The sequence below is a fragment of the Acinonyx jubatus genome, chromosome X, assembly GCF_027475565.1.
Source record: "Acinonyx jubatus isolate Ajub_Pintada_27869175 chromosome X, VMU_Ajub_asm_v1.0, whole genome shotgun sequence".
NCBI lineage: Eukaryota > Metazoa > Chordata > Mammalia > Carnivora > Felidae > Acinonyx > Acinonyx jubatus.
Window position 1 is genome coordinate 19,425,727 of NC_069389.1, and position 25,755 is coordinate 19,451,481.

At 41.3% G+C, this 25,755-nt stretch overlaps 1 pseudogene; it reads right to left on the reverse strand.

Moving 5' to 3' along the window:
• Positions 1-2,941: 2,941 nt before the first annotated feature.
• LOC106968264 (centromere protein N-like) lies at positions 2,942-25,078 on the reverse strand (annotated as a pseudogene).
• Between the last annotated feature and the right edge of the window lie 677 nt (positions 25,079-25,755).

A 25,755-nucleotide genomic window follows, 5' to 3' on the forward strand; every position in this document is an offset into this window, starting at 1 on the left:
GCGCCCCAAATACACTCATATTCTGAAGTGAAGTGCTGGCCACATGGCAAACAAATGATACCAAACAGGTCTGCCAACAGTACTCCATTAAACTACCAAAGAGATATAAAAGAATTAACATAGAGGAAAAAGAGAAAGAATTTTTAGAGAATTCTGTCAGTGTGCTGGGTATTTTCTAAACACTCATAAGGGCAGGCTAAGTACTGTTTCTCCCTTGCTGTGAATCACTGACCAGGAGCTTCGGAAAACAATGACTGACGCTTGTGAAGGTTGAGGGATACAGGAACAACTGTGTGACTCACACATGTATCATCAAGAAGTGAAGGCTTGAGGTGCCCCTGGAGAAAGGAAGTAAGCGTCTACCTCGTGAAAGAACAGCAGTTCCAAAGAAAGATACTGATTTCCTAGGTTGACAGGTTGTTCTGGAAAAAGAGAAGCCTGAGAATTCTTTCACAGGGAAGCCACCCAAGAGGACCGCCTAGTAAAGAAGAAAGTCAACAACAGAAGTGATGGTCATAGCAGGCCTAGGGATTGAGGTGAGGGTCTAAGAGTCAGAGAAAGGTCAGTGCATGTGACAGGGCATAAAGTCTGAGGTCCCTGAAGAAAAATGAAATATTTCCTGAAAGCATCACATCATGGCATCCTCCACATCTCAGAGCCTATCACCACATTACAACTTTGCCAACATGTCATTTCTCTTGTCTCTCTGGGGAACACATTAGGGGGAAAAGGACGAGAAACTGGAGAATAGATAGACTGAGAACAGAAAGACAAAAAGTGTTTGCCTATTACTGACTCCGAACAGAAAGACAAAAAGTATTTGCCTATTACTGACTCCATACTCATATATACATATCACCTGCAGGATTCCAGTCTGTGAACAGGTCCCATCTGGGACTGAAAAATATTCCCCAACGTTCAGGAATTGAGGCAAACCTGGATTAACACCCTGGAATAGATTTCTTACCAAAGGGAAGTGGCAACAGAACATTTATCTATATAAGAATAACAAAAAAAAACTTTGGAACCCTGCTGGGCTTTCCTCCAAGACATGGGAAGAAGTCCCCAAGTCGGTTTTTGGGGAAAAGAGCACAAATAAAGTTACTTTCTTTCTGAACTCATTAACATAAGCTCAACACTAATGCAACAAATAGTGATCAAATTCAATTCTGCCTATGTTCTAATGTAACGCGACCATACAGAAATCGGAGTGAGAACTGTGGGAGAACCAAGCACGCCTGCATTACTGGATAGCACAAGGCAGGACATTCAGACACACTGTGACTTCTTGGCTACCCCAAAACATATACTTTTATTATTTTTAAAGGCACTTTCAAAAACACAAAAGAAAAGACATTCTCTGAGATAACGCCCTACTTAAAAGACCCCTTATTTATTTATTTCAACCAGCTTTTAAATATATTTATTGATGGCACAAAAACAGACACATAGACCAATGGAATAGAATAGAAACCCCAGAACTAGACCCACAAACATATGGCCAACTCATCTTTGACAAAGCAGGAAAGAACATCCAATGGAAAAAAGACAGTCTCTTTAACAAATGGTGCTGGGAGAACTGGACAGCAACATGCAGAAGGTTGAAACCAGACCACTTTCTCACACCATTCACAAAAATAAACTCAAAATGGATAAAGGACCTGAATGTGAGACAGGAAACCATCAAAACCCTAGAGGAGAAAGCAGGAAAAGACCTCTCTGACCTCAGCCGTAGCAATCTCTTACTCGACACATCCCCAAAGGCAAGGGAATTAAAAGCAAAAATGAATTACTGGGACCTTATGAAGATAAAAAGCTTCTGCACAGCAAAGGAAACAACCAACAAAACTAAAAGGCAACCAACGGAATGGGAAAAGATATTTGCAAATGACATATCAGACAAAGGGCTAGTCTCCAAAATCTATAAAGAGCTCACCAAACTCCACACCCGAAAAACAAATAACCCAGTGAAGAAATGGGCAGAAAACATGAGCAGACACTTCTCTAAAGAAGACATCCAGAGGGCCAATAGGCACATGAAAAGATGCTCAACATCGCTCCTCATCAGGGAAATACAAATCAAAACCACACTCAGATATCACCTCACGCCAGTCAGAGTGGCCAAAATGAACACATCAGGAGACTATAGATGCTGGCGAGGATGTGGAGAAACGGGAACCCTCTTGCACTGTTGGTGGGAATGCAAATTGGTGCAGCCACTCTGGAAAACAGTGCGGAGGTTCCTCAAAAAATTAAAAATAGAGCTACCCTATGACCCAGCAATAGCACTGCTAGGAATTTACCCAAGGGATACAGGAGTGCTGATACATAGGGGCACTTGTACCCCAATGTTTCTAGCAGCACTCTCAACAATAGCCAAATGATGGAAAGAGCCTAAATGTCCATCAACTGATGAATGGATAAAGAAATTGTGGTTTATATACACAATGGAGGACTACGTGGCAATGAGAAGGAATGAAATATAGCCCTTTGTAGCAACGTGGATGGAACTGGACAGTGTTATGCTAAGTGAAATAAGCCATACAGAGAAAGATAGATACCATATGGTTTCACTCTTACATGGATCCTGAGAAACTTAACAGAAACCCATGGGGGAGGGGAAGGAAAAAAAAAAGAGGTTAGAGTGGAAGAGAGCCAAAGCATAAGAGACTCTTAAAAACTGAGAACAAACTGAGGGTTGATGGGGGATGGGAGGGAGGAGAGGGTGGGTGATGGGTATTGAGGAGGGCACCTTTTGGGATGAGCACTGGGTGTTGTATGGAAACCAACTTGACAATAAACTTCATATATTGAAAAAAAAAAAACCCTAAAGGAATAAAGGAGAAAAAAAATAAAAATAAAGGATGTTTTGAGTATTCCTGAAAAAAAATAAATGTTATGTTATTGTTTAAAAAAATAAAATAAAATAAAATAAATAAATATGTTTATTGAATGGGGCGCCTGGGTGGCTCAGTCAGTTGAGCGTCCGACTTCGTCTCAGGTCATGATCTCGTGGTTTGTGTGTTCAAGCCCCATGTCGGGCTCTGTGGCTGACAGCTCAGAGCCTGGAACCTGCTTCAGTTTCTGTGTCCCCCTCTCTCTCTGCCCCACCCCTGCTTGTGCTCTGTCTCTCTCTCTGTCTTTCAAAACTGAATAAACATAAAAAACAAATTTTAATATATTTATTGAAAAAGAAGCATACTATTGGTCAGTTTGAGTGCTGTATCTATGATAAAACAGATTATGAAAACTATAGAATGAAACCATTATTTTATAGAACTGAATCATCTGATATGCTACCTCTTGCAATAACTTAATGGGTCCAACTATACCCTTTGAATGGACCAATTTTATAATTCTCCTAGAAAGTTTTGAGTTGGGTATAATTTCTTGCTGCTTTGTTTCTCTGATCCAAGGCTTAAGAGAAAATCCCTGGAAATCAGCAAGTGGAATCAGACCTCTCCAGGATTGAGAAGAGACAGGAATGAGAAAAAGGACATCCTGTCACATTTTAAAGACCCCCAATTGCTGTGCTTTGCAGGATAGAGGGGAAAAGGGATACACAATGGAGAAGGAAAAACAGTCCCAACAATTATAATGAACATTTCTAAACTGTCAATATCATGGATTAATTTCTAAAACACAAGCTTATAAACAAAAGCTAACCAGCTAGCCACTAACTAAAATGCATATGCAATATAATCAAGGACATACTGTGCTTATAAAACCACATGTGTCTTATTTATCTCTAATTTTATTTTATTTTTTCCATCTTTTTTTCAAATTTTTATTTAAAGTCTAGTTAGTTAACATATAGCGTAATATTGGTTTCAGGAGAATTTAGTGATTCATCACTTACATATGACCCCAGTGCTCATTATAACTTATCTCTAATTCTTAAATAATTCATTCTCTTATTGGGTATGCAAGTGAGCAATGGAGAAAGTGGTACATCTGCAGTACCAGCCAGTGCTAAGAGTTTCAACACTTCCAGAAGATGCAGACTAGAGAACTTTATTAGGCACCGGAAGGGTTTCTCTCTCAGCCAAGATGTCCCCATTTAAGTTACTTTTGAATTTCATTTCAAGCTTATTTTGTACAAAGTCTACTCTTAGTTGAGGATAGTCTCCAAAAGCTTCTCTTTTTTTTTTAAGTTTATTTCTTTATTTTGAGAGAGCATGTGCATGAGCAAGGGAGGAGCGAGAGAGGAAGAGAGAGAATCCCAAACAGGCTACGTGCTGTCAACGTAAAAGCCCTATGTGGGGCTTGATCTCATGAACCAAGATCATGACCTGAGTCGAAATCAAGAATCAGATGCTTAACTGACTGAGCCACCCAGGCACCAGTCCAAAAGTTTCTTGAGTCACTCTGCGGACTCTCTCTTTTTCTACTCTGTTTTCATGAATAATCCTTGAATCCATGTTTATATCTAGCCCAAGGCTTTTTTCTTGTAGAGATGTAGTAGAGTTGCAAGTTTCAGAGGCCTGATTATACCGTTTAAAAACAGTAGCCTTGGGGCACCTAGGTGGCTCGGTTGAGTGTCTGACTTCAACTCAGGTCATGATCTCGCAGTTTGTGGGTTCAAACCTTGCATCAGGCTTGCTGCTATCACTGCAGAGCTTGCTTGGGATCTTCTGTTCCCCCTTTTCTGTATCACTCCCCTGCTCCCACTCGCACTCTCTCTCTCTCAAAAATAAATAAAACATTAAAAAAAAATTTTTAAATAGTGGCACCTGGGTGGCTCAGTCGGTTAAGCGTCCAACTTCTGCTCAGGTCATGATCCCGTGATTTGTGGGTTCGAGCCCCACGTCAGGCTCTGTATTGACAGCTCAGAGCCTGGAGCCTGCTTTGGATTCTGTGTCACCTTCTCTCTCTGCCCCTCCCCTGCTCATGTTCTCTCTCACTCTCTCAAAAATAAACATTATAAAATATTAAAAATAAAATAAAAAATAAAAAAATAGCCTTAAGAGAGTCCAGATACCAGCTTCTGAACTCCATTTTCACAATGTGATGGTATCTGCTAGCAACTGTCACTGCCTCACCCAGAAAGGGTATATTGTTCTTCAACTGGGAGAAAAAAGAAGGCATACAGAGTTTGGGAATAACACATCACATAAGCAAGTTTGTGTTGGTGTGGCTTTCCATACTGCACTCCCCAGAGATTCAAATCCATACTGCATTCTCCTCAGCATCTCTGAAACTTATCAGAATTTTCTTAACTGATCTTTTGACTTGTTCCATATAAAGCAGGTCAATGTCTTCACCTGGTCCTTTATTCATTTGAAAAATATCCCAAATTTTCCGGTGCTGAGGAAATTGAGTATAAATGACGTCTACAAGGGCTGCATCATTGACACTTGCCTGCTTCTCCTCACAAAGCATAACCAAGCGCTGAACAAGCGATTCCTTTTTCTTCCAGAAGTTTGTGGTCTGCTATTGATTTTCAGACCAAAAAAAAAAAAAAATCCCAGGCTTGGAGGACTGTCATCATTTCAGTTACTGGGATTTTCAAAATGGTTCTCTTGATAAACTCGGCAACAGCTCTGTCCATCTCTTTGGCACGTCCAACATGACCAGTAATGTGTCTCCTCAGCAGCTGTCGCCTGGAGGTGATCCACTTTTTTTTAATATGTATTTTTTGAGAGAGCACAAGCAGGGGAGGGGCAGGAAGAGGGAGACAGAGGATTTGAAGTGGGCTCTGTGCTGACAGGCTGACAGGCCGACAGCAATGAGCTGGACATGAGGCTCAAACTCACAAACCGCAAGATCATGACCTGAGCCAAAGTTGGACACTCAACCGACTGAGGCACCCCTGGTGCCCCTGGAGGCGATCCAATTTTAAATTTAGACCCAACAACAGTCTTTATCAGCTTATCTCCTAAAGGGGATAAACTCACCCATAAATTCACATCAGTCCTCATTTTACTGTGAATTATCTTCACACACAGTCCAAGGAAAACATTAACCATGCAGATGGGGACTTCTATGCTTCCATGGATTGTGCCCCATTTTCTCTACAGGTGAAAGCTTTGGCAATCATGGGTACCTTCAAGTCTTGACCAGTGCATAAAGCCTCTGATTCCTCACCGCACCCATCTTTGTGTTTCCGGATTTCTCCCAATTCAACCCCTTTCTCACTTCTTTCCCCTTTTCATTTTTTTCCACTATTCCCCATGTCTCCTGTGTTCCCATTCATTTTGCTGAGTGATATATATATAAAAGAACATGGACTCTCTGACTGAAGACAGGATTTCGGTCATTAAAAGAAACTTTCAGAGGCGTAGCTGTGAAAGAAATCCGATGGAATCCATTTCCACATACTCTTCTCCCATAAGTATGGTTTCCGAAGTTCTCTTGGCCCAAGAATGACCAGGGAGCACATCCATCATCTCCTCCTTCCCTCTCACTAGCAACATGTCCTATTTCAACCTTCAAGGTCTCACCTATCTTTGCCCCAAAAGGGCAATGAAACCCAGATAAAGGGAATTAAAAGTCACATGGAATAAATCTGTCAAAAGGAAGTGAGGAGTTAATCACCCACACCATGTGGGAAAGAGGGCTGGGTAAAACAAGGAAATAGGGCTCCCTGAGTGCCACCACCAGCTGACACAAAAGTTGGGACCATACTTCTACTTTAGTATTTGGAGACCATATAAATCACAATCCAAATGGCAGAGGAAGTACAAAACTAGAGAATGATATACCCTAAATTGAAAGGTTACATACATTAGTCACCAGAATCAAATTATTATCTGAACCTGGAATAAGGTCAAAAGCCAAGAAACAGCCAACTCTTTTCAGGAGGCTTTCAAAATACAAAAGAGGCTCCCAGAGAATACCAAAAGAAGCTATATACCCCGACATGACAGCTGAAGGATAAGTCTGAACTGGAGATAATCCAATATGAAATTCTAGTAAATAACAACAAGGAGGCATTTGCTCCAAAGACAGCTGGAACAGACACATATGTGGCAGTATTTGCATGCACCCTGACCATAAACGAATGAGGGGACAAAGGGATACTGGCTTACTCCCATTCTGGTTCTGAGGTAAGCAAATGAATGAGGAAATACACTCAACTACCTATAATAAGAGTGTAGTTCAGGTGCTGTAGGTCTGATACATCTATAAAAACCTACCTTGAATAGGATGATATAAGTAACAGGTCCTTAAACGTAAGAGTTTTGCTTGACACTTCAAAGGCCAAAACAATAAAATCAAAGTACTCCATATTATACAGCAAAGTCCTCAGGTACGTTAGTTACCAAAAACATCCAAAAATGGTTCAGCTGCATTAACCCAGTGCACACTTCTAGGACATAAAAACTTGGGTTGAAAGGAGGAAAGGCATCTTGAAGGAAGGTGTCAATGTAGCAGGCATTTCCTTCCCAATTCTGACTCTAGGCCTGCTTCCCTTTGCTTAACTGAGCAATTTAACATTCTATTTATAGAGAAGGTATGAGCTGGGGATATGCCATAGTTAGAGCCCAAATTTATTTTCTAAATTATGTGCTCCACTAGGTCTGGAGTATTGGTTTTTTACTTATCTTAGTCTTTTCTCTGAGAATCCATGCAATTTTCCAACAGCATTAGCTGCTGGGGAATAACACGGGGCATGAATGATCCAGTGAAAGTCCCACAAAGCTGATGACTACTGTGTTTATTTTCCTGACACCATTGTCCTGTTGGATATGGTAGGAGGATAAAAATATGAAACACAGTCCAAATGAGAGTCCTTGCATACTGCCTCCATTTGTGATACAGACAGGGAGGCCAGTGTCATTCTTTGTGAAGCTATCTACTGCATGCATGGTCAGAGATACACTTGAGAGAAGTTAGGGTGTCAGGTCTAGTTTTTCTGGCTATGAGACATGGAAATCTCTTCTGTACTGGTGTATGGCTCTGAGGATATCTAACAGGCCACCTTGGTCTCATGTGCTGGAATTATTATGTCTTGGTTTGGGGCCAGATTCCGAATTGGAGATAGATTATCAGGCCCTGTGTGAGAGTCTATGCAGGTGACCATGGCCCTCACTTGGGCAATTCAGGTCTGATGAACTTTATGATCTTGATGATTCTATTAATTTTCATCTTGGAAGGGTCCCTATCTATATATCTCCACATAGGCACAAAACTACATGTGTATCTTGGGTAATCTGATGATGATTTTTCTCTCTGCAGGGGCTGAGACATGATGATCCAGTCAGCACGCTCCCAGACACCACACTAGACTGCCAACCCATGGATGACTGCCCATGAGTGATTCAAAATGCAAAAAATGTATAGTGGAAGATATTTTTTCCAGAGTAAGCAACACAGCCCCTATCTCTACCCACTGAACAGAATTCCATTTTCTAAGCCATAGCTGCAAGCAGTTTTCTTTGGGGTTAGACAGCTTCCACAGCCCACTACGACCCATCTGTCTTGAACTTACCAATGAGTTCACGAAGCAGACCCAGGCATCCTCAGAAACCTGGGTGTATCGAAGTCACGAGAGCCTGAGGTGCTGCCATGATCTCTGTATCTGAGACAGCTACATCTGGAGTGTGAATGGACACTTTTTCCTGCACCTCTGAGACACCATTAGAGCCTAAGACTTCCTAAATATACCACTTTCACCTAAAATGTAGGTTTCTTATACAATACTCACTTTGTTGGTGTTCTCCTTTAAGACCAATGCCATAATATAAAAGCCAGGGTTTAACAATCCTCATTCTTGTTTTGTTACTTTCTCGATGTCCACCAGCATCAACAAGCTAACAAGAGTCTCTCAAATTGGGTATAGCATGTGTCAGATTCAAGCAAGGACCATGAACAAATAGGTATTCAGTGCCATTGCTTAGAAGATACATATTTTAGCCACAGGATCCATTCTGCTTAAATGTTGGTCACTGACAATTTCCCTAAAAACACGCCGCATGGATGAGGAGCCTGAGTGAAAGGTTGTCTGTATAGCCTAATGGATCATTTCTAATGCAGGCTGTTGGTCAACTTCAGTGCTTATCTGGTGATCTTATGTAATGGGCTGAGTTGGATCCTCATGTGAAATATAAAGAGCATCCAATATTGAATGGAGTTATCAAATACTCTGCCCTCCTTTGATTTCCCAGAGATTTTAATGCCATCATTTTTGTTCATGAATAGATTCAGATTAATTCTAGGTACCAGGCCATGGTTTCCATAAAGTTAATCTTGGTAGCCGACCAACAACACTTGTCAGGATTAAGAGTCCATCCCTGGTTATGCAGATATTAGCCCATCTCTCTCAGGTAGGTGGTATGCTACACTTAGTCCTTTCGATCAGGATAATGTAATCATGTGAGGGTACCAAGACCCCTGGTGAGATGTCAGTTCCCTAGGTCTCAGCCTATCCACTGCTGAGAAATCATTAGAGGGTTCAGGCTGTCACAGGCATGCAGTGTGAACAGGTATTGTCCTCTGAGTCTCATGGAAGCAAATAAGCTCTGATCTTCTGCTTGCAGTGGGATCTAAAGAAAGCATCGACACATTCACCACTGTGTATCAGGCCCTTCAGTCTGTACAACAGACTTTATCACCATCATGATATCTACAAGTACAATGGTAAAGATAAGTGCTGTCACACCGAGCTTACGGCAACCTGCAGTGAGGTGTCAAGAACCAATGGCTTCTATCACTAGACACAGGATGATTGTAGAATGGTCTGGGCTCTTTAAACACTCCTGCCTCTAATAGTTCCTTAACAAGTGTAGGGACCTCCTTTTACCATCCCCAACACATGCCAGTATCCTACTTTGCTTTATTTATACTCCATTGCTGCAATGGGAAAACCTGGTAGCTCCCATTTTTCTACTTACTCTACCACCAGTACTATAATTGTAGCATTTCCCCATTGGGAACATTCCTTAAAATTCAAAAGAAGAATTACACATTCTTATCACAACTCTTCCGAGAATACATTCAGCAGTATCAGTTACAGCACTTTCGGTATATTGGCTCAAAAGAGCCTACCCATTAACTCACATCAGTCCATAGTGCAATCTGAGACTTACTTCCACATCAAAAGTAAACTTCTGACTGAGCCCATGGAGACTTCTAGGCACCACAGTGACTTGTGCCCCAGTGTCCCTAGGGTCTGAAAAGTGTGACAACTTCAAATGCCAACAAGCCCTCAAAACACTTGGATGAGTGTGTCAGATATTTAGAGAAGGAGAGGCCACAACCCTGCCCTTGACCTGTTCATTCTTGAAAACAGAAAAGTCTGGGTAGAAAGGTGGTGCTGAATGTGTTACATTAACATCAATCAGAACGGTACAGATATCAGAATAGGGTCTAGGTCCTCCTGATCCTCCTATTATGAGCAATGTGGTCACGGCCAAACTGGCTTATAACATGGGGTTGGTCATAGGGAATGGGGTGATTACTCCTCATCTAAGTAACTGGCAGGGGCCCCTCACCTATGAGTCAAGAAGAAAACCTCTATAATATCACTAGGGTTTTCCCAAATCCATGCTTAATATCAGTTCTTTGCAACTCAATTTAAAAGCAGATCTTGGGCTGCCTAGGTGGCTCAGTCAGTTAAGCATCCAACTCTTGATTTCAGCTCAGTTCATGATCTCATGGTTCATGGGTTCGAGCCCCATATCAGGCTCTGTGCTGATAGCACAGAGCCTGCTTGGGATCCTCTCTCTCCCCCTCTCTCTCTGCTCCTCCTCTGCTTGCACTCACTCTCTCTTTTGCTCGCTCTCTCTCTCTCTCTCTCAAAATAAATAAATAAATATTTTTAAAAAGCAGATCTTAGTACATTTTGATGTAACCAACTATCCCTTGTCACCAAACACTTTATCCGTGAGGTTGGCTACTGGCCCACAGATCCCATTCCATATTGGATGGATCAACCTGCTGAGTGTCACCTATATTTTTACAGAAGGGCTTTGTGACCTTATCAGTTTCCAGGAGAAGAGAGTTAAACACACACACACACACACACACACACACACACAAACAGACTCATAAATGGAGAGAACAAACTGGTGGTTGTCAGAGGGGTAGGGGGTAGGGAGATAGGTGAAATAGGCAAAAGGGACTAAGAGGTACAAACTTCCAGTTATAAAATAAGTAAATCATGGTGATGAAAAGTACAGCATATGGAATATAGTCAGTAATACTGTAATAACCCTGTATGGTGACAGATGGTGACTACACTTACTGCAGCGAGTATTTCATAATGCATAGAATTGCTGAATCACTATGTTCTACACCTGAAGCTAACGAAACATTGTGTATCAACTATATTTCAGAAAGAAAGGGGAGGGGAGGGCAGGGGAGGGCAGGGGAGGGCAGGGGAGGGCAGGAGAGGTCGGGGGAGGGGAGGGGAGGGGAGGACAAGGCAAGAAAAAACAAAATTCATGGAGTCAATCTGTCAAAATTAGGTGGGACAGAGCCCCATGTAGTGGTGCCTCATATTAAGAGACAACTTCTAGACCAATTTTGTAGTAGACACAACTATTCTCTCAGGAATATAGAACACTAGAGTGCATAAAAGACAGAAATTGTTCTTTAATGTGGGATTCTGTGTATGAAATCACTATGCCCTCAATTTTGTTGAAAATTGTAAGCCTCCTCTCTGATGGGCATCCAAGGCTATACAGAATGACACCTTCCACTTGCCAATCAACAAGATATTATTAACCTTGAAAACTTTGGACATCAGAGAAATTTTTCTGATGCAATATAAATATTCAAAATTTTAAAAATAGCACATTTTAATACCAGTTACACATAATTGGACAGCATCTCAATGGCACAATAATTTTTCATTTTTTACCTTTTCACTGCAACTTCTCCCAGCTGCACTCAGACACATTTTTCATAAACACAAATCATAAATACTTTCTCACAGACACTACAACACAAGCGTCAACAATACACGTACTTTCTCCAAGTGGAAGCCCAGGGACAAGAGGGAAGGGAACACAGGGATAAGAAATGACGCCAGTAAACACAGGTTGTTCATACTTTCATTCCATTTCAGGGCACAAGGACACTTTTATCAACAACTAGGCACCAATTAGCTGATTCTGATCTTACCTCTTGCTACCTAACCCTCCAAACTTTTTTCAACAAGTAGAATACGTTATTAGATGCCGGAGAATCTATCTTACTGCCAAGCTGGCCCACACACCTTGGAAGAGGTTGGACAGAAGAAGGACCCTTATGCTTCCCCCTCACCTACCATGTAGACACAGGCAGGCTACCAGATCCAGGAGATCTATATCTCTCATAACCTGGCCTGCACTGCTCTACTTATGTGGGGGAAGTCTTCATCCCTCCTAACCCACCCTTGCTTTATGGCCAGATCAGGAAAGTTTCATGTCATCCAACGACTCAGCCAGGGTATTCTCAAGTACCACACATCCCAGATGACTTATCCATCCTAAAATGGGATATATATTGTCCCTTTCATCCACCACTTAGGTGGCATCATGTACTAAGAGATGCTAGGAAACCTAATTAGACACGAATCTGGCCAGTGCGGCCTTTTGTCTAAAAGGTGGGGCACTATAACTTTACTAGTCATAAATTCAGTCACTGAAAGCACAAAGACATGCAAGGCAAAGGAAAAGGCTCAACTATTTAACACTTAAAAATATAAATATTCCTTTTATATTTTGACGCTTTACTATCTAAAAGCCCAGCAAAAAAAGAATGAGGCAAGAGGGCCAGCTCCCTGTGATTGCTCTCACCCGCCAAGAAGGACAACAGGATAACAAAAGGGGGCAAATGTCTTCACCGCAAGCTACAGGATACCCCCTTGTGGGCTTCTGGACTGCAGCTAAGTGGTTTCCTATTCTGCGGCTCTATACTTAAGGGAAGGCTAGGCAGAAATCTCCGTATCTTAGCAAACTCTGGAAGGGATGAATACAGTACCTCATGAGGGGTGAGGACTGGAACGGCCGGCTCCCGTGCAGCAGTGCAGAAAGCTTCACTCGTGCTGCCTGGACTTAGAGTGGCGCAGGGCCTAGCGTGTGACTCAAGTGAAAGAAAAGCTAGGGTTGAAGCTGTCGCGCCGAGTGGGAACAAAATAAGCCTGTTTTCAGAGGTAACTGCACTTCCATCGGCTACAGAAGAAAAAATGTCTTTTCCGAGCTCAACATGAGCTCTCTGAAACAGACTAACCGGACATTTCCTCGTCTTTCATGGAGGAGGGACAAAGGTTACCTCCCCCTGTGTTATTGACCAGGACAATGACAAAGAGCTTCAGAAAACTGAACTGGAGTTAGGGGGACATCAGCACTAGTGTATGACACATGCAAATGAAGTCAAGAGTCTAGGACTGTAAATACATGGGCAAAAGACACAATCAACAGACTTGTTTATAAGCGAACGGCACTTTCACCACACACAGTTCTGTTTTCCATGGTCGACATGAGAACCCAATAAAACTAAGTGTACTCAGATTATTTTGAAAGGAAAGCACAGAGAAGAAGCACAGGAGGGCTAGATGACCACCACAGAAGTGTGAGACTAAAGAAGTAAGAAGCTAAAAGGGACTCCTGTGGCAGGTCAGGAGAAAGGTGCTGAATGGGGCGGCAGCCCACAGGCTGAGAACCTTTTAGGAAGCTCCAACTGTGCCTGGGAAGCATTAGCTCAAGATCCATACTGCTAACTTCGCTGCAAACCGCACCCCACCACTGCAGAAAAATGGGATGTGCTCTCCACGGTCCACATATGGATCCACACAAAGGGAATGCGATGGGTATTTTCTCCACGCTCACGAGGGAGGCATGAAGACTACCTGAACTTTGTTCCAAGCAAACAGCAAACAGCTGCAGGAAGCTTGTCTTTTTCTTTCCCTCAGAAAATACATTTGTGTTATCCAGTCACTTTGTAGGGCCATTTACTTTTACACACTCGAAGTCATCAGACCTACGTATTTCATTCTTTGGTACTGTCTTGAAAGAAGCATACACTTGCTGACACATGTTTCTGCCACATTCTTTGCTTCCCCCAACAGGCAAGTTCAGACTCAGGAAGCAAAAGTCCAGTGGAAAGTACCAGAACCAAGGGAAGACTATTTGCCTCATCACCCATTCCACAAAATACTTTCTTGGAATCTGCTATGTGTATAAGATGGTATCCTACTCCCACGCATGTAACCTTTGTCTTTCTGAAAATCAAATCTGATTCTACAAGGAAATCACAAAAACAAAAATACTGTTCTCTCAAGTTATACTGGATTTGATATCAAAAGGAAAAAAAATCTGGCACAAAAGAGACACTCAGACCAATGGCACAGAATAGAGAACCCAGAAACGGATCCACAAACATATGGCCAACTAATCTTTGACAAAGCAGGAAAGAATATCCAATGGAATAAAGACAGTCTCCTCAGCAAATGGTGCTGAGAAAACTGGACAGCAACATGCAGGAAAATGAAACTGGACCGCTTTATTACACCATACACAAAAATAAACTCAAAATGGATGAAACACCTAAAGGTAAGACATCAAAATCCTCAAGAAGAAAGCAGGCAAAAACCTCTTTGACCTCGGCCCAGCAACTTCTTACTCAACACGTCTCCAGAGGCAAGGGAAACAAAAGCAAAAATGAACTATTGGGACCACATCAAAATAAAAAGCTTCTGCATAGCGAAGGAAACCATCAGCAAAACTAAAAGGTAACTGACAGAATGGGAGAAGATATTTGTAAACAACATATCAGATAAAGGGTTAGTATCCAAAATCTACAGAGAACTTATCAAACTCAACACCCAAAAAACAAATAATCCAGTGAAGAAATGGGTGAAAGACATGATATGGACACTTCTCCAAAGAAGACATCCAGATGGCCAACCGACACATGAAAAGATGTTCAACATCACTCATCATCAGGGAAATACAAATCAAAACCACAATGAAATACCACCTCACACCTGTCAGAACAGCTAACATGAACAACTCAGGCAACAACAGATGTTGGCAAGGATGCGGAGAAAGAGGATCTCTTTTGCATTGTTGGTGGCAATGCAAACTGGTGCAGCCACTCTGGAAAACAGTATGGAGGTTCCTCAAAAAATTAAAAATAGAACTACCCTACCACCCAGCAATTGCACTACTAGGTATTTATCCACGGGATACAGGTGTGCTGTTTCGAAGGGACACACGCACCCCAATGTTTATAGCAGCACTATCAACAATAGCCAACGTATGGAAAGAGCCCAAATGTCCATCAACAGATGAATAGATAAAGAAGAAGTGGTGTATATATATACAATGAAGTATTACTCAGCAATCAAAAAGAATGAAATCTTGCCATTTGAAACTACATGGATGGAATTGGAGGGTATTATGCTAAGTGAAATGAGTCAGTCAGAGAAAGACAGATATCATATGACTTCACTTATACGAAGACTTTAAGAGACGAAACAGATGAACATAAGGGAAGGGAAGCAAAAATAATATACAAACAGGGAGGGGGACAAAACATAAGAGACTCTTAAATATGGAGAACAAACAGAGGGTTGCTGGAGGGGCTGTGGGAGGAGGGATGGGCTCAATGGGTAAGGGGCATTAAGGAACCTACTCCTGAAATCGTTGTTGCACCATATGCTAACTAACTTGGATGTAAATTAAAAAATAAATAAATTATTAATTTAAAAAAGGAAAAAAATCAAGCTAGTTTAAAAAATTGTAAACTGTCCCACATCAAGTATCTAACCATTCGTGGAAGTTGGCTTTTCTATCTCAGTTTTTAACCAAAGGTAGCAGAGGCCTTACTTATAAGAAAAAAAAAGTTTAAGTACAACTAAGCTACATAAATTATACTAGTGTTTTATTTTATTTTGTTCTAATCTATCTGGATCTTCTGTTCTTTTCAGTCCTCACTAACTTTCCTGACTATCCTGAACTGAAATTTTCTTTGCTAAGGTTATCTTTGACCTCTGACTTCCCCAACCCCAGACTTTTTATAGCACTTGTTACGTGATCCATCTATGACATTTAACCCAACCAGCTATTTTCTCTGTGGAAACTGCTGCTGCTGGCTTCTGTGACATCATTCATGGGCCACTCTCCTGGTCTTTCTAGCTACTTTTTTCCAGTCTCCTTTAGTCTCTCTTTTTACTTTATTTATTTCTTAATTACTGGTTTTCCCGGCGGTTTCATTCTTGACCCTACTGTTTCCACATATATTCCCTGGGCAACTTGACTAAGCCATGAATCAAAGTATCACATGAACACTGATGAATCTACAATTTCAAACTCCAGCTCTGTCTACCTGCCCTGTTCAATGTTTCTCAGACATTTTGAACTTAATAGGTCCCAAGTACAGCATTTTTTTTTTACTTTCTTCCCCTGCTGTCCTTAGACCTGCTTATTCTCTTCCTGTATTTTCTATCCTACAGCACAATCATCTGTTGTGGAGCCCACTAAAATCTTTTTAAGCGATTTTGTGCTAGACTCCCTTCCCTCCAGGATGTCACTAATGTTCTTTCTCTACCTGCAACATTCTCAGAGGGCTCCTCCCTTAGTTAACTCTTAAATATCCTACACTTTCCACGCTAATTTCTCAAAGATGCTCTCTTAGCTTTATTTTCCAAAAGCTGTTTTAAAACGGACTTTTCCTTCTTAGATTTTAGCACAGCACAAAACAATACACACACTTGAGTGGTTATTAAATAAATGACTATGTTTTTCACTTCCCCACTATTTTCCAAAAACACAGCAGACATATTTATTTTGGTCCATCATTTTATCAAGCACAGTCACTGGCACATGGAATGCTCTTAATAAATCCTCCTGGATATTGAATAAGTGACTTCTAGGTACCTCCTAGGCAGAAGTCCTCAGCATTCCTTGCCCACCATCAGCCTCACCTCCACCCACCAAACTATTAGTATGGTTACTTTTTAAATACAAATATGAATGATTCTCCCACTCTGGAATCTTCAGTGACTCCCAAATTTCTCTAGGAACAAATTTAAACTGCTAAGCCTGGTCTACAAGATTATGGACAATGTGACATGAATCTTCAGGAAGCTTGTCTTATCTCCCCTGGAGCTGGGAAACACATGAAGCAGTGTCTGACTCAGGTGAGTGAATTCCACACCCGGGGCTGGAGCTGCCTTGAGAAAGGCACAGTGAGGTGTGTGGTTGGCCAAATGAATGACACGATTGCACAAGGCCACACTGGAAAGACGGGGCCTCATTAGGACACACAAACTTGGGCACCTGCCCATCCCTGGGCTGAGCCCAGGGCAGCTGAATCCCAACATACCACATGAAAACAAGAAAACTGAATAAAAATTTGGAAACTTTTGTTTGCCAAAATGAAGGACTGCCCACACTGGCAAGCTAACAGTGACTAGATACATGAGCTACTATGCATTTGAAAGCCAACAAATGCCACATCTTTTTAAGGAGCCTACAAATACATAACACAGGCTCCCTGAGAAAACCCATAGGCTTAAGCACCCAGGTGTGAATGTTAAGGGACAAATCCACACTGGAGATGATAATCAATATAAAAAATTCCTTCTGAGAACAACCAGAAGACTTTGAGCCAGCAGACAGAAGGGAAGCAATATATGGGAGGGTTTGCACGAACCCCTACAACTCCTAGAATGATGGGATGAAGGGATACTGGCTTCCCTTCTATGTGAAATATTTAAAGTGGATGAGGAAATGCACCCACAGGGCATACAATTAAGCGTACAGTGGGAGAAGATGCTCTGGGTCAGGCATATACCTGAAAGCCTGCCTTGGGAAAAATTTTGAAAGCAAAATGACCTTGATACAAGTATATGCAGATGCCCCAAGGACCAAATTGAAAATTGCCACAAACCTCAAATTCTAAAGTAAGTACTGTAATACCCAACGAAACCAGTTGTGATGGCATTAGCCCACTCACTACCTAAGGATGTAAAAACTGAGGTGGAAGCAGGAGGAAAGATATTTTGGACAGAACTGAGAATATGGGGGCATTTTCTACCTGCCTGTAAATCTGTGCTCCCTCCCTTTCTACTCAACCCTATAATTACATTTTCTATTTAAATGGGAGGTACCTGCTGGGGAAATGACACATTTAGAACCCAAACTGACTTTCCTTAGTGTGTGCGCCACTGGGGGCCATACATGACGTGTGCACTTCTCTTCATGTTTTTTCTTTAAGAACCCAAGCCATCCTTCAATGGCACCTGCTTCTGGGAAATGACAATGGATATGAATAGTCCATCAAATGTCCCATGGAGTTCCCCACTGCTGGATATTTTGCCACAAATGTGGCACCATTATTTGATGGCTGCCCCAGGCAAATGCAAATTTAAAACACAGTCCAATTAACAGTACTTGCATGTGATGTTCACGGGGGGTTCACAATAATACTCAGAAAATGGATCTACCACTCTCCATGCCCAGTGGTAATCTTGAGAGGAGAGCAGAGCACTTGGTCTGCCACATCTGTTCTGGAAACTGGAGATCCCCTACTAGACTGTGCAGCTAACATTCTAGGCATGTCTGCCAGGCTTCCTTAGCCTGATGTGCTGGAATCACTAGGACTTGTTTTCAGGACAGGGCCTAACTTATAGATGTATTACCATTTTGGGGTTTTTTTTGTTTTTTTGGTTTTTTGGTTTTTTGGTTTTTTTGGCCAATTCTATCCAGGTAAGCATGGTCTTAAGGTGGGCAGTGCAGGTATCATGAGCTTGTTGATTCCATTGATTTTTGTCTTCAAAAAGTCGTTATCTGTGCTCCACATGGAGCATGAAAAAGAGGTGTTTATCTCATGCAATCAGAAGATCATGTTTGCCATGACAGAGGCTGAGACATGAGAACCTGGGCATGGCCTTACCAGGCACCAGTCCACACTGAGAGCACATGAGCACAAACCCTAACTTGGTCAAAAATGAACAATGTGTGAAGCACCTGGGTGGCTAAGCTGGTTAAGCATCTGACTCTTAACCTCAAGGTCGTGAATTTGAGCCCCATGCTGGGAATGAAGCCTACATTAAAAAAAATTAACAATGTGCATTTTGGGAAAGAGGGTGTTCAAGGCAAGCCACCACAGCCCAGACCCCACCCAATGAGCAGTATTCCCTTTTTTCTTTTCTTTTTAAAAACATGTCTATTTAGGGGCGCCTGGGTGGCTCAGTCGGTTGAGCGACCAACTTCGGCTCAGGTCATGATCTCACGGTCTGTGAGTTTGAGCCCCGCGTCAGGCTCTGTGCTGCCAGCTCAGAGCCTGGAGCCTGCTTCTGATTCTGTGTCTCCCTCTCTCTCTGACCCTCCCCCACTCATGCTCTGTCTCTCTCTGCCTCAGAAATAAACATTAAAAAATTTTTAAAAAAATAATATAAAACATGTCTATTTATCTTGAGAGAGAGAGAGAGCGGGAGCAAGAGAGGGGGCAGAGGGAGAGAGAGAGAATCTTAATAGATCTAAAAGAAAGACAGATACCATATGTTTTCACTCTTATGTGGATCCTGAGAAACTTACCAGAAGACCATGGGGGAGGGGAAGGAAAAAAAAAAAGGTGAGGGAGGGAGCCAAAACATAAGAGACTCTTAAAAACTGAGAACAAACTGAGGGTTGATGGGGAGGGGAGGGAGGGGAGGGGGGGTGATGGGTATTGAGGAGGGCACCTGTTGGGTTGAGCACTGGGTGTTGTCTGGAAACCAATTTGACAATAAATTTCATATTAAAAAAATTTTTTTTTAAAATTAAAAAATAGATCTAAGAGAGATCTCTAAGAGAGATCTTAAGAGAGAATATATATATTATATATATCATTACCGTGTCCACCACAGTGAAAGCTGCCTCCAGTCTACAGAATGAACTCTTTGATTACTATGATATATGGATGTTCAAGTTCAAAGAGGACTAAAAAAAAAAGAAACACACACAAAAAAGTACTCCCCCATTCAGCTATGATACAGCACAGTGAGGCATCTAACACTAATGCCTTTTCACAGACCTCACAGGGTGGTTGTAGAGTGGTATAATCTAAGCACTCTCTCTCCATTAGTTCTTTGCTCATTATAGAGTCATCCTTTCACCCATATGCTCCCTTCCCCTGACATCCCGGTATCCTACACTACTTTAATGGTACCTACTACGTGGCATAATACCCTCTAGTTCCATCCAAGTTGTTGAAAATGGCAAAATGTCATTCTTTTTCATCGCCAAGTAGTATTCCGTTGTATATATAAACGACATCTTCTTTATCCATTCATCGGTTGATGGACATTTGGGCTCTTTCCATAATTTGGCTATTGATAGCACTGCTATAAACTCTGGGGTGCAGGTGCCCCTTTGAATCAGCACTTTTGTATCCTTTGGATAAATACCTAGTAGTACAATTGCTGGGTCATTGGGTAGTTCTATTTTTAATTTTTTGAGGAACCTCCACACTGTTTTCCAGAGTGGCTGTAGCAATTTGCATTCTCTCCAAAAGTGCAAGAAGGTTCCCCTTTCTCTGCATCCTCACCAACATTTTTTGTTTCCTGAGTTGTTAATGTTAGCAATTCTGACAGATGTGAAGTGGTATCTCATTATGGGTTTGATTTGTATTTCCCTGATGAGGAGCAACATTGAGCATCTTTTCATGTGTCTGTTAGCCATCTGGATGTCTTCTTTGGAAAAGTGTCTATTCATGTCTTCAGCCCATTTCTTCACTGGATTATTTGTTTTTGGGGGTGTTGAGCTAGGTAAGTTCTTAATAGCCTTTGGATACTAACCCTTTATCCAATATGTCATTTGCAAACATCTTCTCCCATTCTGTCAGTTGCCTTTTAGCTTTGTAGATTGTTTCTTTTGCTGTGCAGAAGCTTTTTATCTTGATGAGGTGCCAATAGTTCATTTTTGCTTTTATTTCCCTTGCCTGCAGAGCCATGTCAAGTAAGAAGTCGTTGTGACCGAGGTCAAAGAGGTTGCTGCCTGTTTTCTCCTCTAGGAATTTGATGGTTTCCTGTCTCACATTTAGGTCTTTCACCATTTTGAACTTATTTTTGTATATGGTGTAATAAAGTGGTCCAGTTTCATTCTTCTGCATGTTGCTTCCAGTTCTCCCACTACCATTTGCTAAAGAGACTGTCTTTTTTCCACTGAATATTCTTTCCTGCTTTGTCAAAGATTAGTTGGCCATACGTTTGTGGGTCCATATCTGGGTTCTCTGTTCTATTGCATTGATGTTATGTGTCTCTTTTTGCCAATACCATACTGCCTTGGTGACTACAGCTTTGTAATACATGTTCAAGTCCCGAACTGTGATGCCTTCAGCTTTGGTTTTCTTTTTCAACATGACTTCAGCTATTTAGGGTCTTTTGTGGTTCCATACAAATTTTAGGATTGTTTGTTCTAGCTCTGGGGGAAATGCTGGTGTTATTTTGATAGGGATTGCATTGAATGTATAGACTGCTTTGGGTAGTATCAACATTTTAACAATATCTGTACTTCAATCCATGAGCATGGCTGGGGAAGCCTGGTGGGATCCTGGCTGTGTACTCATTCCACTATCATTGTTCTAACAGTAGTATTTCCCCCACTGGAACATCCCTTACAGTCAAGAAAGAATTACATGCACATAACAAAACTTTTCCCACAATACACTCAGCAGTATCACTTACAACATTTTGTGTATATAATGGCTGAAAGGGCCCAGCTTTAAAATCACATCAGTCTCCATTCCAAAGTAAGAATAACAAAGAAATGGAAAGACATTACATGGTCATAGATTAAAAGAACAAATATTGTTAAAATATCTATATTACTCAAATCAATCTACACATTTAATGCAATCTCTATCAAAATACCAATGGCATTTTTCACAGAGCTAGAACCAACAATCCTAAAATTTGTATGGAACCAGAGAAGACCCCCAAAATAACCAAAGTAACCTTGAAAAAAAGGAGGAAAGTTGAAGGCATCACAATTGCAGACTTCAATGTATATTGCAAAGCTGTAGTGATCAAGACAGTATGCTACTAACACAAAAATAGACACATAGATCAATGGAACAGAACAGAAAACCCAAAAACGAACCCACAACTATAGGTCAATTAATCATTGACAAAGCAGGGCAGAATATCCTATGAGAAAAATCATGTCTCTGCAACAAATGGTGTTGGGAAAACTGGACAGGAACATGCAACAGAATGAAACTGGACTACTTGACTACCATACACAAAAATAAATTCAAAATGGATGAATGACCTAAATGTGAGACCTGAAACCATAAAAATCCCAGAAGAGAACACAGGCAGCAATGTCTCTGACATCAGCCATAGCAACTTCTCTCTAGATATGTCTCCGGAGGCAAGGGAAACAAAGCAAAAATAAACTAGTAGGACTATATCAAAATAAAAAGCTTCTGCACAGCAAAGAAAATAATCAACAAAACTCAAAGGCAACCTATGTAATGGGAAAAGATATTTGCAAATGACATATCTGATCAAGGGTTAATATCCAAAATATATAAAGAACTTCTAAAACTCAACACCCAGAAAATAAATAATCCAATTAAAACATGGGCAGAAAACATTAATAGATATTGTTCAAAGAAGACATACAGATGGCCAACAGACACATGAAAAGATGTTCAACATTAATGATCATCAAGGAAATGCAAATCAAAACTACAATGAGATATCACCTCACACCTGTCAAAATGGCTAAAATAAACAACACAAGAAACAACAGGTGCTTGCGAGGATGGGGAGAAAAGGGAACCCTCTTGCACTGTTGGTGGGAATGCAAACTGGTGCAGCCACTCAGGAAAAACAGTATGGAGGTTCCTCAAAACGTTAAAAATAAAACTACTCTATGATCCTGCAACTGCACTACTGGATATTTACCCAAAGAATACAAATATACTAATTCAAAGGGATACATGCACCCCAATGTTTATACATAAAGCAGCATTATCTACAATATTTCTACATTATTTCCAAATCTATATTATTTCCAAATTATGGAAACAGGCCAAGTATCCATCGACTGATGAATGAATAAAGAGGATGTGGTGGGTACACACACACACACACACACACACACACACACACACAAGAATATTACTCAACCATAAAAAGGAATGAAATCTTACCATTTGCGATGACATGGTTGGAACTAGAGAGTATTATGCTAAGCAAAATAAGTCAGAGAGAAACAAATACCATATGATTTCCCTGATAACTGCAATTTAACAAACAAAACAAACAAGCATAGGTAAAAAGAGAAAGAGGCAAACCAAGAAATAGACTCTTAACTACAGAGAACAAATGATGGTTCCCAAAGGGGAGGTGGGTTGGGGGATGGGTGAAACAGGTGACGGGGATTAAGGAGGGCACTTGTTGTGATGAACATCAGGTGTTGTATGGAAGTGTGGAAATGTCAAATCACCATATTGTACACCTGAAACTAATATTACACTATGTTAACTGGAATTTAACTAAAAACCTTTAAAAAAAGAATAACTTTCATATCCAGTGAAAGGAAAAATTTCAGAATGCTGGTGGATACTCTAAGGTAGCAGACTGTCCTAGGGTCCAGTATCTAGACAAATGAAAGGCTTCAGCAACCTTGACCAAAAGTTCCTTGTTTGGGGCATAAAGCCTTTGATTACTATGAAAGAAGGTGGGATCTGACCCTCTATATTAGACCCCAACGTACTTGAAACAAGTAAGTCTGGGTACAAAAGTGGTATGGAGGTTTTAGATGAACAACAGTCCAAATAGCAGAGATTTAACGAAGGCTTCTAGGCCCCCTTAGTCCTCCTCCTGTCATTAGGCAGGCGGTCTATATATGTGTTTTCTTAAATTAGTTCTACCCTAAATGACCATGGAGCATGTAAGGGTTCTCTCCCCTCCCTGCTAATATTCAACATGTCCTATGTTAGCTACAAGGCTGCATATTATTTTTCCAAAAGAGCACTGTGACCTTACCTGCTTCAAGCATGGAGGGGTTAAATGTCTCATTGAGTAATTTTGTCAAACAATGAGGGTTACGGAAGGTTCTCTCCTGGCAGGGCTCAGGTAAGGGTGCAACACAGATATGGGCCTCCTAAGTTGTCACCACCAACTTACTCACAAATATGGGATCCCACTTAACAGTTGAGAGTAAGTTCAGACTGCAAATAATCCAATACAAAATTCTAAGAACAACCAGAAGGATTTAATCCCAGAAGAGCACAAAAGTCAATACGCAGGCAGGGTCTGAACATACCTTGATATCTCATAGAATTATGAAATGAAGGGATACTGACTTCCATCCAGTTTGGAAATAAAGTCAACAAGAAAACACACTAGCAATGCCTCAAAATGGATGTTGAAATCAATATGTTTTCAGATATAAGAAAATTAGATGGGGGATGCATGGGTGGCTTAGTCGGCTGGGCATCCAACTTCAGCTCAGGTCATGATCTCACGGTTTGTGGGTTCAAGCCCCTCGTTGGGCTCTGTGCTGACAGTTCAAAGCCTGGAGCCTGCTTCGGATTCTGTGTCTCCCTCTCTCTCTGCCCCTCCCCCCACTCACACTCTATCTCTCTTAAAAATAAACATTAGGGGCGCCTGGGTGGCTTGGTTGGTTAAGCGTCCGACTTCGGCTCAGGTCATGATCTCACAGTCCGTGAGTTCGAGCCCTGCGTCGGGCTCTGTGCTGACAGCTCAGAGCCTGGAGCCTGTTTCAGATTCTGTGTCTCCCTCTCTCTCTGCCCCTCCCCTGTTCATGCTCTGTCTCTCTCTGTCTCAAAAATAAATAAATGTTAAAAAAATTTTTTTAAATAAATAAACATTAAAAAATTTAAAAAAGAAGAAAATTAGAAGATCCTCCAAAAGCCAAAATAATAAATGTCTAGGATAACACTATAACACTTGCTAAAAACATGACCAAAACTGGGTCAGCTAGCACTAGTCCATTTCAAAATTAGAAATATGAAAACTGAGGTTGAAAAAGAGGAAAGAAACTTTGGTGGAAGTTAGTATGGTATGAATTTTCCTCCCCAGAGTGAATCTGGGCCTCCTCTCCCCTCCCCAACCTTATCATGGGAGCACTCAATTTAAGTGGAAGGTAACTGCTCAGAAAATGCCATATTTAGACCCCAAACTGTCTTTCTTCTTTTTTTTTTTTCAATGTTTATTTATCTTTGGGACAGAGAGAGACAGAGCATGAACGGGGGAGGGGCAGAGAGAGAGGGAAACACAGAATCGGAAACAGGCTCCAGGCTCTGAGCCATCAGCCCAGAGCCCGACGTGGGGCTCGAACTCACGGACCGCGAGATCGTGACCTGGCTGAAGTCAGACGCTTAACCGACTGCACCACCCAGGCGCCCCCAAACTGTCTTTCTTAAGCGTGTGCCCCATTGGGAGTTTAATTTCTCTTTAAATTTTTTTAGTTATCAATTCCTCTTTAAATTTTTTCTTTAAGAATCCTAGCAAACTCATGCAGCTGCTCTGGAAAACAGTGTGGAGGTTCCTCCAAAAGTTAAAAATAGATCTACCCTATGACCCAGCAATAGCACTGCTAGCAATTTACCCAAGGGATACAGGAGTGCTGATGCATAGAGGCACTTGTACCCCAGTGTTTATAGCAGCACTTTCAACAACAGCCGAATGATGGAAAGAGCCTAAATGTCCATCAACTGATGAATGGATAAAGAAATTGTGGTTTATATACACAATGGAATACTACGTGGCAATGAGAAAGAATGAAATCTGGCCATTTGTAGCAACGTGGATGGAACTGGAGAGTGTTATGCTAAGTGAAATAAGTCATACAAAGAAAGACA